The 7284-nt window shown below is 35.7% G+C and overlaps 1 long non-coding RNA gene across 1 annotated transcript; it reads left to right on the top strand.

Moving 5' to 3' along the window:
- The first annotated feature begins 4926 nt into the window (after positions 1-4926).
- Positions 4927-5271, top strand: LOC123099548 (uncharacterized). Its single transcript, XR_006448178.1, has 2 exons — positions 4927-5061; positions 5211-5271. It is a non-coding gene; the product is annotated as an uncharacterized lncRNA (long non-coding RNA).
- The last annotated feature ends 2013 nt before the right edge of the window (positions 5272-7284 follow it).

Here is a 7284-nt window from a genome sequence, read left to right as displayed (position 1 = left end):
GGTAGGAACGACGGAGCCATGCATGTGTCGGCGCCCATGTGGTACGAGCTGACACTAGTAGAAAACTAAAGGCCCTCCACGCCCATGTGGTACGAGCTGACACTAGTAGAAAACTAAAGGCCCTCCACGTGGCCGTTGCCTGGAGGTCCACCTTTAGTCCCAGTTGGTAACACCAACCGGTACTAAAGGAAATTTTATGAAATTTTTTTGAAATTTTTTTAATTTTCAAATTTCTGAATTATTTTAACCTCTAATCACCCCTCATCACTGCTCAATTTAACCTCTAATCTCCGAGCTGACACTAGTAGAAAACTAAAGGCCCTCCACGTGGCCGTTGCCTGGAGGTCCACCTTTAGTCCCGGTTGGTACACCAACCGGTACTAAAGGAAATTTTATGAATTTTTTTTTGAAATTTTTTTAATTTTCAAATTTCTAAATTATTTTAACCTCTAATCAACCCTCATCACTGCTCAATTTAACCTCTAATCTCTAATCACCCCTCATCATTTCAAATCATCTAACTTCCCGGACGGTCACCCATCCTCTCACTACTCCAGCCTGAGCACGCTTAACTTCTGGGTTCTATTCTCCCTTGTTTCCAAGTCTGCACTTGTTGTTTTCCTGACAATAGTAAGATGTCAATCCTATTAACCCTAAAAAATTTAGCTTGAGCATGAAGTCACACATTTCACTGTTTGAGTTTGAAACTATTGTTCTAAAAAACAATAATTATTTAGTAACACTAATATTTCTTGAATAAGTAGTTTGACCATAGTTTGACCACAGTTTGACCAGATTTGACCAAAATTCAAAAAAACTAAAATAATTATTTAGTAACACTAATATTCCTTGAATAATTAGTTTGACCATTGTTTGACCATAGTTTGACCAGATTTGACCAAAATTCAAAAAAACTGAAATAATTATGTAGTAACACTAATATTCTTGAATAATTATTTAGTAACACTAATACTTCTTGAATAAGTAGTTTGACCAGATTTAACAAAAATTCAAAAAAAACATAAATTTGAGCATAACTTTTTTTCTTTTTAGAATTTGAGGATTATAAAAATTTGCAAACAGGCCGTAGGCAGTCAAAATCGGATGCGGATTTTCGTGCTGAACATTTTGATATATTATACTTTTTTCTGACATCGTATGCAAAAGTTATAGCCGTTTTGCATTTTCCCTACACTTTTTGCAAAACATGTCCAAATTTAAGTTTTTAAATTTTCCTAACTAGTACATGTAGTAACATAACTACATTTGGAAGGATTTTAATATTTGAAGTTTTTATCATTTTCTTTTGCTTTTTACAAAACTGAAAAGGCGATCCACTGGGGGGTAGAGTTTGCAAATGGGACCTTTAGTACCGGTTCGTGCCATGAACCGGTACTAATGCCTCAAACCCAATTAGTACCGGTTGGTGGCTCGAACCGGGACTAAAGGTCTAACCTTTAGTACCGGTTGGTGCCACGAACCGGTACTAATGGGCATCGCACCCTTTAATCCCGGTTCGTGGCACCAACCGGGACTAAAGGTCCCATTTGAACCGGGACTAATGCCTGTACGGTGCCCTAGCCACTCGAACTGGGATTAATGCTCACATTAGTCCCGGTTCGTAATGCAACCGGGATTAATGCTCTTTTCTGGCCGAACCAAAGCCCTGTTTTCTACTAATGTGAGCGACCGCCTTGGAAGCGGCTGCAGAGCTGCAGCGCGCCCTGCCTCGAGCAGCACGCATGGGTGGCGGCTGAGACGTCAGAGGAGCTTCAGCAGAAGGCGGTGATCCAATAGTACTCCTTCCAGTACAACACTAACCTATGCAAAGTGGACCTTTCTTTACCCTGCCCAGCTCCCATCATTGATCCGTCCATGCTTGAGGTAATGTGTACATAGAACGAGGATGCCAAGCCAAATTTGTTGAACGAGGATGTCAAGTTCTGGCCCAACTGTTCACCTTTTAAAACCCTTTTTTTGTGACAGTCGCCTCTGTATCAACTCAACAGGGAAGTATCTACTCCCTCCGTCCCATAATGTAAGACGTTTTTTGACTCTCAAAAAACGTCTTACATTATGGGACGGAGGGAGTATTTTTTAGTGTTATTTCTGCAATTTTGTAAGCCAGATTTGTGCCAAGTGCATTGCATAATATATCTCTAATAGGTCCATTGCTATTTCTGTGATCCTCCATCAATTTTTATTACAATAGAAAAATGGTCCTTAACACATATATAGACATAGTATGCACTGGGAAACTAATATAGATGATGGTTGATAACAATTACTTCAGGGTATCCATTCTGCTATATTTTACATACTCAACAAAATTGGTGACATGTAATCTGGTAGATAAAACAGTCTGATTTTTTTTTCTTTTGCAAGTTCAGTCCGAGATATTCTCTTCTTCCCTACAAATAATTCTGTATTGACGGGTTATCATTCAATGTGATTCAGTTTCCAGCCATAGATTAGGTGCATGGGTGAACTACACGATTCACAGAATAAAAAACTGCATCAAGGATTAATTTTTACATGCGTGAAGCATTTTACAGTAAATTTCCTATTATTCATCAGCTAGCGGAATGAACGGACACTGTATGACAAGGTGAACAAGACACTAAATATCACAAGTCGTAATAATTCCAAGCTATTTTTACAAAAGCATTTCACTAGAATATGTTGTGATTACCTTTTTCTTAAGTTTCAGAAGGTTATCTTGGATTGAAATGACAATTTTTAACTTTTCACCTTTTTTAATAGCTCTGAAGACCATTAGAAAATTGAACTGGCGATGAGTTCAATCAGGTCAAAAATTGTTGGTCAAACATGAAAGGATGCACATTCGTTTTTGAAGACTCAAAAAAACATTTCATGAAGCAGCCTTGACGTATCAGTCAAGTCTCACTTTTTTTATTCATTGTTTGCCATTTGCATGGTGTGTATCATTTTTGGTTGTTGTTAGAAAGCAGACTACCAGAAAGTGTTTCCTGCTGATTATAATTCTGTTCACCATAGATATCTAAAGTTTGTGGTTCAATTTATGAACTGCACTGGTCTAGATACTATTGCTGAAAGTTGATGCTGACACCCAGTAAGATCCTCCTGGAGCTGCCTTCTCTGAGCATATCTCCAATCATGCATCTACTAATTCACATCATAAATGTTAAATTTCTGATAGGCTTACTATACACACATGTTTCTGGATCTTACAGAATATCAGATGTTAAAGAGTAATATATCAGTTTACTCTACCTGATACATTAATCTTTTTGTTTTTGTTTCTATTCTATTTATGGTGGAAAAAAGGTTTCTTCACCATTTGGTTGATGTTTAATTAAACCATTTTTGTATGCCTATTGAATATATGTTAGTTCAATCGATATTCCAAATAACAATTTTATATCGTGCTGCTTACTACAGTTTTTTCCTCTGAAGAAACAACACCAAGGCACCCAGTGAGTATTTTTCAGTTCAACTGATATTCCACTTTTGCATATTGTAGTACTTCCCATAGTTATTTCCTCTCAGGAAACAACACCAAGGCAATATATTTTTACCCTGTTTATAACAGCCTAATTGTTTCCAACAATAGAGACTGAGGCTATCTTATTAAATGTTCCTTTTTGCACCCTACTGATCAGCTGCATAATATCCTTCTGATATATATATATATATATATATATATATATATATATATATATATATATATATATATATATATCAAAAAATACCTTTCGAAAGACATTATTATTTTTCTGATTAAAATCTATCTCACAGGTGCCGCCATGGCAACATCCATGAGACTATAAGGATCCTGAGGGAAAGAGTTGCGAGCCGATGGCGCATCTATTCACACCATGGACATTCATCGCCTGCTACTCGTGCGCCACTCTGAAGGCAAGCAAGTATGTATATTAAGTTTCATGCTGCAGTTAACATTTAATCATATTAATATTATCTCTGATATCCTGGACACAACATAGATTTTACAAGCAAAACTTTATCAAGCTAGATTTGTTGCACCTGCACTGCATGTTGATGTAATTGGACTGGACTAATTTTGTGTTTTTCCATCATGTTGAAAGTTGTCCCTAATGTACGTACATCGTGATCATCTGGCCTTGCCTGATGCTTCGCTATTTGAGGACCATGCAGTAAAATGAATTTAATTTCGAGTCTATGTAGGATTATTAATCATCTGATGCGGAAAGTTTAAGGATTTCAGTATATGTTTAGTTACGCTCTTATAGTTTATGCAAGCGAATTAGCAGAAAGTAATTGCACGAACTATTCTCATTTTTCATAAATGTGAAGCATGTACAACTATTTTTCTATTGCGAAAAAAGCATTCCTTGCCCAAAGCGAGCCGGCACACAAATAAGAGTGACTCCAAGCTTTTTTCAGAACTGAGTTAGTTACGTTATCCGTAAGAGTATCTTAGGTTTTAAGTGACAATCTTCAAACTCTCTCTACTTTATTAATTTAATTTTTATAAATACTATGAAGACTAATTTTTTTTAAGAATTAAACCAATAAGTGTATTTAGTGAAGTCAGAGGTCTATTTGGAATATTCTTAGTGCAAGTCTGACATGAAAGGAGGGCTGTTGTTTTCCCATGACTTAATGGTGCTTCATGAAGCAACGGTCATAATATCAATCAAACTCGAAGCCTTTTTCTAATCTCCTTTTGTTGTAAAACATTGTTTTGTAATATTCTTAACTTAATTAATGATCACTTCTATTATGCTACAATTTTATGCGCACCATGTTTTTAAATGCAATGGCCCACTACAAAACAGTTAACTATACATCAATTTCTCTTGAAGTTAGAAGGAAGTCCCTGTTATTTGTAATTTAATACGCAATACATCTATGAAGTTTCTTATTTCTTATTTAACTCTTCTATAGAATATGCTATCCTAAAGGTTGTTGCTGACACCCAAAAAGCTCCTCAGTAGATATGTTCCTCTCCAGCACATCACTTGGTGGATCTAGAGAGGCAACCATCAGCTTATGAAAACGGGCAAATAAATTGCCTGCTATTGTTCCTTACCAAGAGTAATTTCCCCAGTGCCTAACTTACAATTTGATTTGTTACATCATGAAAAGATCTCCATGATGTGCATAGGCATGCGTATTTTTACATTGAATCCGTTTTCCTATCTTACATCCATGCATTCACATATTAGAGGATAAATATGTTGCAGGCTCTTATCTACATACATGAATGTGAACTCTGTATCCAATGGTAAAGCTCGCTTTATCAGGTGACATGGGCTAGACCTTTCCACATATATACTTCATTAGTTATCACAGTATATATTTTGCCAGCATCTTTGTATTATTAATGCACAGTAGATTTCTATTCTAAATTCTTGACTTTATCAAATTTATGTTGTAGGAAAAAGATCATGGAATAGCATCGGAGGTGTATATTGTTGTTACGATCTGCCTATTTTGATGCATTGTATTTGCATACATATACCAAGTTTTTCGTTAAATACTTATATTGCAGGACAATGGATGATCGAGTAGCACTCAAGATGGCAAGGTGGTTGAGATTTAGGAACTGTATCTTGAGGACTCACGATGCAGTTGTACGTCGATACATGTAGATTTATGACTATTGCCATATCATGCATTGTATCTATCTATCTATGTCTCCTTAACTTCAACATATTTACCTTGAATAATTATGGTTTAATACAGGTTCTTTCTCTATTAGTGATCTGATTTTTTTTGGTTTACACCCCCTTGGTTCAAACATTATTATTCTCTACATTAGACATTTATATAACTAAATAACTTTTAAATGCCTAAAAATATATTAGTTATGTTTTTTACTAAGGGGAGAACACATTGATATATCTATGTAGAAGTAAGTTTTGAAATATGTTATAGTATGATAGTACATCATGTGTAAACGTCGGCTGGGCGTAGAACTTTGGCCTATTCTAATGGTCTTTAATGATGCAATTCGCTTAGTACCATTGAACCGAGCACTGATTTAAGGAAACTATGAATGAGTAACTATTTGAGGGAATGTACTTCCTTTTAGTCCTACGGTTGGGCAAAAATCACGTGGTTTAAAATAGGGATAATTAGATTTATGCCCCTAGTTGTGTCCCACTCATCTGTTTTACCCCTAGTTCCCAAAAGTCATCAGTTCTGTCCAAGTCACTTTGCTCCTCTTATGCTTTTGCCCTTTGACCGTTTGACCGTCAGTTTGAAAACTTCATAACTAATTCATACTAAATCAGAAAAATGCAAATAAGATACCAAAATATTTAGAAAAACATCACCTATATGTCAGTGTCATTTGCATTCATGAAAAAAGTGTTGGAAAGTGCCCATCTGAGTTTTAGCTCTTATGCTACCACCATGAATAGTAAAATCTAAAAAAGTTCAAAAAAAATTAAAAAAAATTGGTGGTAAAGAATGACAAATGTTTTAAGTGTCTGCCAAGTTTCATCAGGGAATAACATTCGTGGGTGCCGCGGCAAAAAAACAATCAACACTCCAAAATAGATTATTTTTTTGCCACGACTTCCACGAATGTCGTTCCCTAATGAAACCTGGCAAGCACTTAGAACATTTGTCGTTCTTTGCCACCATAATTTTTTTGAATTTTTTTAGAGTTTACTATTCATGGTGGTATCAAAAGAGCTAAAACTCGGATGTGCACTTTCCAACACTTTTTTCATGAATGCAAATGACACTGACATATAGGTGATGTTTTTCTGAACATTTTGGTATCTTATTTGCATTTTTCTGATTTAGTATGAATTAGTTATGAAGTTTTCAAACTAACGGTGAAACAGTCAAAGGGCAAAAGCATAAGAGGAGCAAAGTGACTTGGACAGAACCAGTGACTTTTGGGAATTAGGGGTAAAACAGACGAGCGGGACACAACTAGGGGCATAAATCTAATTATCCCTTTAAAATAATAAACATGCAAGTTTCTCATGTATTATTCCTACATCTTTCACTTCCAATATATAATACTTGCTTTGTGATTGTTTGTGTACATGTGTAAATAATGTACTAGCCCGTGCAGGTGCACGGGTTGACGACTAGTAAGAATTTAATTGCTAGAGTGGATATGATCGTATTAAAATCTTTGTGATCAATAACTTGGTTATACCTCATCAAAAAGTTCAGCTTGATTCAGTTTCGGTAGCAACGATTAAATTAAACAGAGAACTTATTTTCAAAATAAATTCGGCGAAAATTAGCACGCTTGCGAAATAAATAACAGGGTTCATGAAAGAATTAGCGAGA

Source organism: Triticum aestivum, chromosome 4D (genome assembly GCF_018294505.1).
Source record: "Triticum aestivum cultivar Chinese Spring chromosome 4D, IWGSC CS RefSeq v2.1, whole genome shotgun sequence".
In the NCBI taxonomy this organism is placed as follows: Eukaryota; Viridiplantae; Streptophyta; class Magnoliopsida; order Poales; family Poaceae; genus Triticum; species Triticum aestivum.
This window is presented reverse-complemented; position numbering and strand designations above follow the sequence as displayed.